We start from the raw sequence: 12,687 nt of genomic DNA, 5'->3' as shown, positions 1-12,687 counted from the left end.
TAAAGCTTCCCATCTCTCTGACTCTCACGTTCCCATATTCATACCACATTGCTTCTCAAGCTCGCTTAGAATTTAGCCCCTTGCTTTCTTCTACTTCTTAAGCCCTGTGTGGCTTCATTCCTTTCTCTAGCCACAGAAGCCCGCAGTGTATAACTTCAGCTATTCTGTTTTTTCCACACCTACAATTCCTTTGCTCCCTTAGATTTTTCTATTCAGCCCCTAATGCTATTACCCAATTCCCTCTTTATCAGCATATTTATTAAAAATTCATTATGTACTGGGCACTATAGTAAGGATTTTTTTGTAATCTGCACTGTTACTCTATAAGGTAGATTTTATTTATCTAATTATACAGATGAGAAAATGAAGCTTATAAGAGATTAGTTTTCTTTTTACCACAAAGCTGCAGATGATTCAGAAATCCAAACCCAGGATTATTTCACTCCAAAACATCTGCTCTTTCCACAACATGAAAGTGCTACTTCCTGGAACCTTCCTACTTTTAAGAGATGCTGGGGGGTGGGGGGAGATGCCAGGGAAAATTGCATAATGATATGTTGGAGACTTAACTTGTTATTCAGTACATTAAAAAAGAAAAAAAAATGTCCTTCATAGATTGCTGGCATAATTCTTCTGAAATTTTCTATAGCAGCGATGCTAATCCTCTACCTTTTCCACATTTCCATATCCCTCATCCAGTATATGTTTATTTATTTATTTAACTGTCTAGAGGCCTTCTGATTAAATAAGGCATTTAACTCCTTATTTACTGCTTCTACCAATGAATGACTTTCTAAAATTTCAACAGAGGTATAAACAAAGCATGAAGTCATGAAACTAAAATAAATAGAAGAGGTAACAATGGGTGAAATATGGCACCAGAGGGTTGTAAGTTAGAAAGTAGATATAAGATCTGTAATTGAGTTAGCATATTGGCAAAACCTAAGTGACTAATCAGAGAAGAAAGAAGGAGAACCAAAGTAAGCACAGAAGGAAGTCCGTTCACACAGCAGAAATACAGAAGGATCCAGAAGTAGAATCAACTAGAAGATACTTGAGTGTGGCTGAAAGTAAGAGGGTTAGATGACAATCTATATAAGGAGGAGTTAGGCCCTTAGATACCCTTTCTCTACATTATAAGGTAAACCACACCTTTCCTTCTTTGCTCTGGTGGAAAGTGAACATTTACATTCTGGAAAGGTGCACTTAGGAGGAGACTGAACTTGGAGCCATCAGGCTCATTGGAAGGTGATAGCCATACTGAAATGTGAAGGATTCTTCCCTCTCACACAACACCATCACTCTTGTTCATCCCCAGCCTTCTCTACCCATTTGGCTCCCAGAATGCTGACATCCAAGCATATGGTCTCTGGGGAATGGGGATAAAGCTTGTAGAAACAGCTCTCTGGGGAAATCAACAATCCAAGAGACTATGTTTATAGATAACTGATATTTGGGAGTCTCCCAACAAAAAGACCAAATTTTTGCCCAGTCACAGTGCCGGTGAAGGCTATTTACCAGTCATACTTGAATACAGCAAGCTTCTAATGAGCTTTGTAATGTTTCTTCGTTAATATGAATGAGCATCTAGTGATCACCAGACATTTGAGAAAACTACCAAACCAATAATATGGAAAATAGAGAAAAGTGAAAAAAATCAATAAATAGTAAGAAGAAAACTTACTTAGACATATAAAGATAATGATCAAAGAAACATCTAAAAGATTTGAAAATGGGTGCCTCTGGGGAGAGAGAATTGGGAATGGGGATGGTACGTCAGGACCTGCACTGCTATTTCTTATTATAGAGGGCATAGGACTTTTTTTTTTAATTGTGTATGTTTATTGCTTTGATAAAAATACAGACTCTCTCGTCATCCTTCTCTTCCCTCATGTACTCACTGGTATCTGTATCTGGACCAGTCTATCTTTTTCTTCTGACAGAAAGTAGTGTTTTCCTGTCTCTTTCATTATCTGTGGCCTAGATCATTAGTTCTCAAACTGCTGCACGTTGTAATCACCTGAGCCATTTTAAAAAATCCAGCTGTCAGACATCACCCAAAGTAATGAAATCAAATATTTGTGGGTGAAACTTTGGCATTTTTCTTAAAGTTCTTCAGGTGATTCCAGTGTCCAACAAGTTTGAGAACCAGTAGTCTAGATTCTTGCTAATGTGAGGTCTACAGAATAGCGGTATCAGCATCACTTGGGAGTTTGTTAGAAATGCGGATCTCAGGTTACACTCCAGACTTATTGAATACATTTTAACAAGATAACCCAGGGATTCCTATACAGGTTGAAGTTTATGACTCTTTGGTCTACATCTCACCCCATTCCTTCTCTTTTGGGTATTTCATCACTGCTCCTTCTGCACCTATCAATTTCATCAACTCTCTCCAAACACATTCAATTCCTTTATATATTAAAAAGAAAAAAACAAAACAAAACAAAAACCAAAAAACAAACAGAAAAAAATTTGAAAACAAAAACTCTAGAATACTCCCTGTATTCCACTTTTTCTTACTAATTAACTGTATTCCCCCATTTTCTTCATAATCCATTTTATTGAATGTTATGTACACTTTTTCTCCTTCGTTTTGGATCCAGTTGTTTACTCACTGCAATCTGGAATCTTCTACCATGACGTGGAAACTGCCCTTCAAACACAGCCAGTGAATTTTAATGGACTAAAATATCCTTATTAATTTTACTATGTGTAACATTTGACATTATTGATGTCATGCCATACACAGCCCTTTTAAGCAGTCACCCCTATAACTTCATGATATTGCTGGAAATACACATAAGCAGACTCTCATTGATCTTGATTGCCCTAAATGCTAGATTTTGTCCTACTTTACCAATTATTAAAAATTAATGTAAAAAGTATATTGTGAATATGTTTCAATGAAAATAAAATCTATAATACCATCACCTTGAGAAAAACAGTGTCTAAATTTAAATATACTCTCTTTAAATTTATCTATATGCTATATATATATATTTCTACACACTTTTGTAACCTGCATTGTCAAATAGGAACATGAGTATTTTAAAATGTTATACATTATTTTACAATATCATTTTAATGGCTGAAAAGTTTTCATCGTATGAATTAACTGCAGGTTTTGTTTTTTGTTTTTGCCAAAACTCACTTCCCCTTTGGACTTCTCAGTTGTTTCTACTTCAGTAGTATTGTAAACAATATTACCTGAAGCATTCTGATATATAATTTCAAATTTAACTCTTAAATACTAATTTCATTTTACATAATCATAAGCAATACATAAGTGCACATTTCCATACATCCTTACAAACAATGGGTATTTTTTAAATGTGTCTAATTTAGGTGTAAAATTTGTAACATTATAATAAATTATAGTCAACATTAATTGAACACTAAGTACTTTACATATTTATTTTGTATAGTCTCACAGAAACTGTAAATTCATTACTAATTTTAATCCTAACTTCACAGATCAGTAATTGAGGCATAGCAAGGTCATTTATGTTGGATAAATTAACACAGCAAATAGAGCTGGTGTCCTGACTAGAACTATTTATTTGTGGGGCACCTGGGTCGCTCAGTCAGTTAAGCGTCTGCCTTCAGCTCAGGTCATGATCCCAGGGTCCTGGGATCGAGCCTTACATTGGGCTCCCTGCTCCGCGGGAAGCCTGCTTCTCCCTCTCCCACTCCCCCTGCTTGTGTTCCCTCTCTCTCTCTGTGTCTCTCTTTGTCAAATAAAATAAAATCTTTAAAAAAAAAAGAACTATTTATTTGTTACTATAAAATATCTTTTGTAGGTCTTTTGTATTTTTTCTTTTGTGCATTATATGTTTATTCTATATTTTCATCCAAATATTGGACTTTATATTACTGATTTTAAAAAGCTTGTAGTATCTAAAAATATTGACACTTTAACTGTCATATAGTTCATAGTTTTCCCCCCAGTTTATTTGTTGTATTTTTATTTTGTTTGTAACAGCATGGTAGTTTGAAAGGATATAGTCAAAATCTTTCAGTCTTTTTTGTTTTGGTTTAGACTTTTGAAGTCATGGTTAGAAACTATTTTTCTGTGCCCAAATTATATTGATAGTTTATGATAAAAAGATTATGGTTTCTTTACATTTTTTGGTTTTTATATTGTCCTAATCCCATTGTATTCTGAGTCTATTTACATCCTCCATTGTTTGGGATTTAGTGAGAGTATGTATCAAGAGGATGGAACATGAAGTTGGCATAATAGGGAGTTTATCAGTACGGGGACATTCTCTTGGCATAAGGAGTTAACACCCTAAAAAAAAAACAAAAAAACAAAGAACTGGGAGATGGTGCTAAAACATCACTAGGATGGCTCTTAGAAATGTGCAAAAAGGCAAAAAGTGCCCATGCTATGTGAAGTAAAAATGCCAGAACTGCTAGGAAAGACAAGGAAAGAAAAACAAAAGGCTAGAGAAGTGATCATGCTGGAGTGTGTGTATTACGCAAAACTAGAAAAACTACCAGATGACAACATTTCATGGGAGAGCTTAGAAAACATTTCATTTACCAAAGCAGTAAAGTGAAAGGGGCACCAGCATTACTGAGAAACTCAGTGTTGGCTTTCTTTTGGCCAGAACTTGTCCTTTTCTGGCCTGTTATAGGTCAACGCTTACTAATAGCAATTAGAGATGATAGGATCCCCAAACATGAAGTCAGGTGGTGGGTCTCAAACATTATAAGGCAAGCAGCCATAATTATTTTGTATGAGTATCAAGGTTGGAGAGAGTCAACCAATTGACATCAGCCTGTCTGTCTTACAAGTCACCCCAGTATTGACATAATGTACTTATAAATGAAGTTGTCATAGCAGTAGGAATAGGCAGTATGCATGGAACCAGACTGTCATTTACCAAGGCTGATTGATCTAGCTGCTATTGCTGCTTAAATATCCTACTTGTCCACATCATAGATGCAGAATCCCCAGTGCAGAATCCCCAGTACAGTATTATCTCTTTCCAATAGGCCACTTGGCAGGAAGTTGAGGGGCAGTGATATATTTTGTTTGGAATTCATACTTCTCAGTACAGTTTTGCCCTCTTTGGTCACAGGATATCAAATAGCCCCACTAGCCAAGATCTTGCAGAGTTTTTGACTCACTGATGTGGCATCCTGTATAAAATGACCTTGAACCAAAAGACCCACTTTATAGCCAAAAAAGTACAGTGGTAGACACAAGACCACAGGAGCCACTATCCCATACTGCACTTCATAGAAGCTGACAGACTGATAGAATAGAGGCATGGTCTGCTGAATAGAATAGAACCAAGGTTCTATTTTAGAGATGATACGTTGTAGTATGGGGCACCATCCTGTAGGACACACTATATACCCAAAATCTATGACCATTATATGGTGCTGCTCCCAAATATAATATTAAGTAGGTGGATCTATGTGATGCATCATGTGGATTCTTGTGATTGCTGTACCATGCTGCTCAGACCCTCCCTCACAACTGGAGGATTTATGCCCCCAGTTCTTAGTGTCTAGTCCTCTTTGGGAGTTGTCTCAGCTAAAGAGAGCTACTTTGTTAAAGGACATACTCCCATCTGGACTAGTTTCATCTAGTAATTACCCTGGGGATATAAAAACCCAGCCACCTATACCAAAAGGGGATGATTCTAAAGAACCATCTCAGCTTCAGACCCCCGCCCCCCACCATGGGGTTGGTAGAGGACCAGTTTCTTACTTCCTTCCCTTTCTACCACAGGTTTTGATCCTGAGAGAACTAATACACTTTGTGCATGTTAGTTTTCAGTCCAGAATCTGATACCTGGGAAACCCAGTCTGTAAGACCCATGCATTCAATATTATGTGCTTATTCAAATATATGATTTTCCTAGTATAGGAGCCCAGCATCTAAGAAGGATTTTTTGTGTTTTATCTAAAGTGCTAAAATATAGCATGAGTCACAAATATTTTTCCATCACTCTGAAAGCATTAACATCTTAAAGCCAGTTGCTTTTACAAATCCAGTGATGATTCATAAGAGGATCTTTTTTTAAATGAAGGATTTTAAACCAATATTAATTCATGAATTCCTGTTTGTGTCTACTATTAAATATAAACAAATATCAATTGTCAGGATTTGGCTTTAAATAGATTATTTATAGATAGGTGGATGAACAAATGGCCTATTAGTGAGCAAATGCTCACAAAATTCTAAGAAAATATACAGAAATATTCAATTTTTACTTTAAAAGTTTAAGCATTTATGTAGTATTAATATAATTTTACAGTTTGTATATTATTTATGCTTTCTTTTCATTGTTAAAAAAAATGGAGGAAATAATTTTTTGGTATGTAAGAGTCTGAAAGCCATGTGCATTATGAGAAACATGGTATCTGTCTCTTGTCACTGTGATGACACACGTGAGAAGTATTCAGTAAATGTTAATTATTATTCACTTTATCAGTTTTTACAAAAGTGTATAAACCTGATTTGAATCAAAAGAATTATGGGAATGAAGATTTTATTCATTCCAGAAAAAAAAATCAAACTAAGCAGCTGAGGTACTGGAAGAGGGTAAGGAGAACATGAACATATGGTAGAAGAAAGATATTGTGATATCAGTTTAGGCCTCATGATCATCTACAGATTGGAAACTGTAGTAGCTATGTTTTGTTATTTAATGGTGTTAAATAATTGGAATGTCTTGATGCTAGCTAACATTACAGTTTCTGTTCCAGGCAAGAGTCTGGCTGAATTGAAATCACACTGTCACAATATATTATTTGATGACATTTTGTGTTTTCCCTAAGTTGAGGACAGAAATCACCCTGTAACAATTACCTCGTGGCACCTGTATTTTCCCTAAGTAGGGACAGGTACACACACACACACACACACACACACACACACACACACACACGAATGAATGTGATTGGCATAAAGAGGTGGTAGTTGCTGTTCTTCTCTATCTCCAAGTTTCCTCTCCTTTTTGTCTATTCCCACTTCCTTTTCTGTACTCATCTGTGCTCCAGAAAGCCGAGCCCTGCAGACTGCCTCCTCCACTCCCTTGTTTCTGCCTGGTGATTGGCTTCAGCCCCAATGAGATGGGCTTGCAAGAGATCTGAGGAGTGTGAAGACAAGTATTTATTTCTCCCGCTCTCTCCCAACCCAGCCCAGGCTCTGGAATGGCTGCAGTTATTTATGGCTTCTGAAGGGTTTTGTAATACCATTTGCTAGTCTAGAACTAGAGGAGGTGATAATCTCCCCCTTTGCTAGTCTGTAGGGGCTTTATCACCTTTGCTTTTTGTCCTGATGCCTGCCCACCCCTTTGTAAATAATTTCTTCACTAACTTTCTTCAGTCAGGCTCTTTTTAGCATGCTATCTTTTCCTGCCAGGATCCTGGCTAATAAAATTATTTTAAAAAGATCTTGGTCCAACTTATTACAATTTTTGCTTTCTACTCTTTTTTTTAACTGATGTTAATATGATCATTCAGTGCTATAACTTTTTTTAATGTTTATTTTAAACCAATTTTTTTAAAAACATGCAAATGAAAATGTATATATTACTTGCTCTGTGTTTCTGCAAAGCAACAAATATTTAGATACTGCTTTTAATCTCTCAGACTTTATCATTTCTTTAAAGATTTAAAATATTTACATTTATTGTCCAAATATTTATATGTGTATAGGTATTATAGGCTGAATTTTGTCCCCCAAAATTCATATGTTGAGGTAACAAACCCCACTACTGCAAAATGTATCCATATTTGGAGGTCGGGTCTTTAAGGAAGTGATTGAGTTAAAATGATCTCATTAGGGTAGGGCCCTTATCCAGTAGGACTGGTGTCCTTATAAGAAGAGGGAGCGATACCAGAGATGAGTTCATACCCAGAATAAAGCCAAAAGAGCACAGAGTAAACAGCCATCTGCAAGTCAGGGAGAAAAAAGCTTCAGGAGAAAGGAAACTTGCAGACATCTTAACTTGATCTTCTAGCCTGCAGAACTGAGAAAATAAATTTCTATTGTGTAAGTCACCAATCTGTGGTATTTAATTATGGCAGCCTAAAATAATACAATAGGATATATTTTAATGCTTTCATATAATATATATCTTTTCCTTTGAGAATAATTTTTAATACTTTCATATAATTTTACATATCAATATTCAGGAATTACTTAAATTTAATTTTGTTTTCCAAAGGTTCTAATTGATCTCCTCTAGGCTTTTTATGCCATGGTTTCCCCTCCCTGATTCTTCTTAGAAAGCTAGAATTTGTTTTGTTTTACATGAATATTCTTTTAATATCAGAGAAATTCTTTATTATAAAAACTAGTATACAGAGGAAATAGTTTTTAAAGTTTTTAGTCAAACTCCTTAACATTTGCTATATTGTCTGTTTTGTTTTTATAATGCCTGTGTGAGGCAATATCCCATTGCAGGTTGATTAACATTTCCCTGATGATTAGTGATATTGAATATCGTTTCAGAAACCGGTTGGCCATTTGTATATCTTTTCTAGAGAAATGACTATTCAAGTTCTTTGCCTATTTTTTAACAGGATATTTGAGGTGTGTGTGTGTGTATGTGTGTGTATGTGTTTTCTTTTGAGTTACAGGGGTTCTTAATATATTTGGATATTTACCCCTTATTATATATATATGGTTCACAAATATTTTCTCCCATTTGTAGGTTGCCTTTCTCTTGTTGATTGTTTCCTTTGCTATACAGAACTTTTTATAGGCCTACTTGTTTATGCTTGCTTTTGTTGCCTGTGCTTTTGGTGTCATTATTAAGGCCATTGTTACAAGTTTTTCCCCTATGTTTTCTTCTAGAACTTCTAAAGCTTCAGGTCTTAGGTTTAAGTCTCTAATCAATTTTGAGTTGATTTTTGTGTATGGTGTAAGATACGGTCCTACTTTTTCATATGTACAAAAATCACTCTTGCGTATATATAAAAGTCAGTTGTTCTTCTGTGCATTAGCAACAAGTGATCTGAAAAGAAAATCAAGAAAATGATCCCATTTACAATCACATCAAAAAAAATAAAATACTCAGGAATAAACTTAAGCAAGGAGGAAAAGACTTCTACACTGAAAACTACAAAACATTGTTGAAATAAATTAATGAAGACACAAATAAATGAAAAGATATCCCTTGTTCATTTATTGGAAGACATAGTATTGTTAAAATTCCCATACTACTTAAAGGGATCCAGGGATTCAGTGCAATCCCTATCAAAATCCAATTGCATGTTTTTAGAATTAGGAAAAATCCTAAAATTATATGGAATCACAAAAGACCCTGCATAGCCTAAAAATCTTGAGAGAAAACAAACAAACAAAAAGAGTGTTCATACCTCCTGACTTCAAAGCATATTACAAAACTACAGTAATCAGAACAGTATGGTATTGGCATAAAGAGACACATAGGCCAGTGGAACTGAATAGAAAGTTCAGAAATAAACCCACGTTTATATGGTAAAATAATCTTTGACAATGGTGCCAAGATGACACAATGTGAAAAGGATAGTCTCTTTAGCAAGTGGTCCTGGGAAAACTGGATCTTCTCAGTTTAGTTACTTTTGATTGATTGGTAATGCCATTTTTCATTTCAAAAAGAAAAAGAAGAGGCAGACTTTTATTTTTGTGTTTCCAGAGGGGCTTACATTAATTATATAGAGAAAAGCATTTATAAGGTAATATGAGGGTCAGTGAGAGTCAATGAGATGCTGTTTCCCCTCTCTCTTCAACTTTGTAATCTCTGTGATGTACTGAAATGACTTGTTTATTTCTGCAATTACATCTTTTTCCTAAAAATTCTGGAAGAGTTTGTCTGGTTTACGTCATTCTGTTAAGGCAAGGATAAATCCTTTCAGTCCATTACCTTTTACAGTTTTCCTTAGAATTTGGCTTTTGTAGTTCATATCTTTAACAGTAAAACAAATTTTTTCTGCTAATTATTGGTTATCCTTCTTAGCATATGTTACTATGTTATAAGAACCCTTTAATGTTTGGGGGTGGGGAGAGCAGAAAATAGCTGATCATGTTAAGACCTCTCCATTCTGTAAATACTGCCTTGTCTATAGTAAAAACCTATTTTTCAATATGATTAATTTTAAATTTAGGAACTGTTGGAAATGAGCCATTAGTAATCTAATGTAAGATGGAATTTGACAAACTTAGAGACCTGAATGTACCCAACTATCTTTCACAATACTTAATAGTATCCCCTAATAATTCTTCTTAAATTCACTGAGAAATAATATAACTGAAAACCAGTTTGTCAAACCACATCTAAAGTTAGCATTATATTATACAATATATTCATTGTAGTCAATATTACACATTAATCAACTGCTAATTATTCCAGACTCAGATGAGCCAAATCAACATGCAGAATGAAACAGTAATGTCTTATGCATGAGAAGACATTAATCTAAGGTAGTAATGATTTATTTCCAGACACTTTGGCCCCAACTACAATTTCATTTGTACCCTACTGGACAGAGGTTTTTCAGACTGTACACATCTGCAAAGATCCACTGTAAACAGAATACAGTGTTTATACCGGGATCAGCTGAATATAAATATGTAAGGCAGCAAAATACACCTTCAGTTCATTCTTCCTGCTCCCATTCCCCTTATTAATCACACTCCTCTGTTCCCAGCCATCCAGCTTTTATTTCAAATCTCCCTATGTTATTAACTCCAAAACCTCAACTACCATTTATATACTACCGACTTTCTTAATATATCTTCAGATTGGATCTTTTTTTCTGGTCTTGTGATCCTTAAAACCCATCTAACATCTCCCATGGTTGTGTCTCTTGGACTCAGGGTATCATACAATGAATCGATTATCCTTTAGTCCACCTTGTTCCTCTTTCTGTTTTCTTGATCTCAGGATATAGATACCTTTCATGACCTGCTCTTTGACTTTTCCGTCAGCATTACTGTTGGTATCTTCTTCCTTGCCTGGCTGCCTTTAGCAGTGTTCTAACATATAAATCCATTAATTCACTAGGATAGCAAAATGATATTTGATCAATCTATTTCATTTATTAACTGTTACACTTTTATAAAGAGAAACTTTCCCTTTTCTTACTTAGTAGTACAGTTTAGATTAGATAGAAAAGTAGAATAACTGCTTGATTATTTTCCCTTCATTTACCAGTTTTCAAATCAAGGGTTAGTTTACTAGTTATCCAAAGATGGCATTCTAGATTTTCTGACTGAACTTCACATGAATGTAAATTTCTTCTTACTGTTCTGTATTCAACCCATCAGACTTGTGTAGTGACTAAACAAACCCAATCACCATCTTTGGAAGAGCTACACACTGGAAATATATATCATTCTGAAAAACTAGAACCAGAAAAAAATTATCCTGGAAATTGTTTTGGTGGTTTTGATAGGCTGGAATATTTATAACTTCCTGAAACCATATCTGTTAAATTTTGAACAATATTTAAGAATAATACAGAGATACATAGAATTCACATTTAACTCGCCTAGATTACCTAAAGTTACTATATAAGTGCTATTAACTCAGGTATGAGGTTAACAGAAGTCAAAATTTAACATACATTTGGGTCAAAAGATGTATAACCGTTTCTTCCATAAATAACAGTAACACATTTAGAAGCCTGAAATGGTTTTTGTGGCTTCGCACTTTAGAAATGCCAGGTTTGTCTTCTAGGATTTAGGTAAATTGTGGCCCCTTGGAGAGGATGTAGTCTATGTTAAGCAGAGGCTCTCAAAAATAAACAAGGTTAATATTGTGATCGATCCCTTATTTATGAAAGGTGTGTGTGTGCGTGTGTGTGTATAAAGGAGGGGAAGAGATAGTGATTATTATACAGTCAGGTAGCTCTAGACACTTATACTCTGGCACAAGCACAGAATCCTGATTGGGGAGGGGCAAAGAAAGAAGAGCAGAAGCATCAAATTGGTGTTACTCTCACCATGCCTAAAAAAAGATGAGTTTTGGCCAGTGATTAATAGGTGGGCCCAATGCATCTCAAATGCCACTAAAGTAACCTTCCTTATTTACATTTACAAAATGCTTAGGGATTTCATGTTGCTCAAACTTATACTGAAGGAAACTAACTTCCATGTGATGACCTTGTTTGTTTTTTTTTTTTCCTTAGCTGGTGTAAGCGAATGGTTGAGTTTCATTCTTCTGCATGTGGCTGTCCAATTTTCCCACCACCATTTATTGAAGAGACTTTTTTCCATTGGATATTTTTTCCTGATTTGTCAAAGATTAGTTGACCATAAAGTTGAGGGTCCATATCTGGGCTCTCTATTCTGTTCCATTGATCTATGTGTCTGTTTTTGTGCCAATACCATGCTGTCTTGGTGATCCCAGCTTTATAATATAGCTTGAAATCAGGCAACATGATGGCCCAGCTTTGTTTTTCTTTTTCAACATTTCCTCAGTGATTCGGGGTCTTTTCTGGTTCCATATAAATTTTAGGATTGTTTGTTCCAGCACTTTGAAAAATGTCATTGGTATTTTGATAGGTATGGCATTGAAAGTATAGATTGCTCTGGGCAGCATAAACATTTTAACAATGTTTATTCTTCCAATCCATGAGTATGGAATGTTTTTCCATATTTTTGTGTCTTCTTCAATTTCTTTCATAAGTGTTCTGTAGTTTCTAGAGTATAGATCCTTTACCTCTTTGATT

The 12,687-nt window shown here is 35.1% G+C and overlaps 1 long non-coding RNA gene across 1 annotated transcript in view; it reads left to right on the top strand.

Moving 5' to 3' along the window:
• Positions 1-12,687, top strand: part of LOC141372742 (uncharacterized) — a 202,984-nt gene that overhangs the window by 25,168 nt on the left and 165,129 nt on the right. The gene's annotated exons all lie outside the window — the stretch shown is intronic.

Source organism: Callorhinus ursinus, unplaced genomic scaffold, assembly GCF_003265705.2.
Source record: "Callorhinus ursinus isolate GAN/ISIS: 27379988/994484 unplaced genomic scaffold, GSC_fseal_2.0 scaffold5, whole genome shotgun sequence".
Classification (NCBI taxonomy): Eukaryota; Metazoa; Chordata; class Mammalia; order Carnivora; family Otariidae; genus Callorhinus; species Callorhinus ursinus.
Note: the sequence above shows the minus strand (reverse complement) of the source record. Positions and strands in the feature narration are given on the sequence as shown.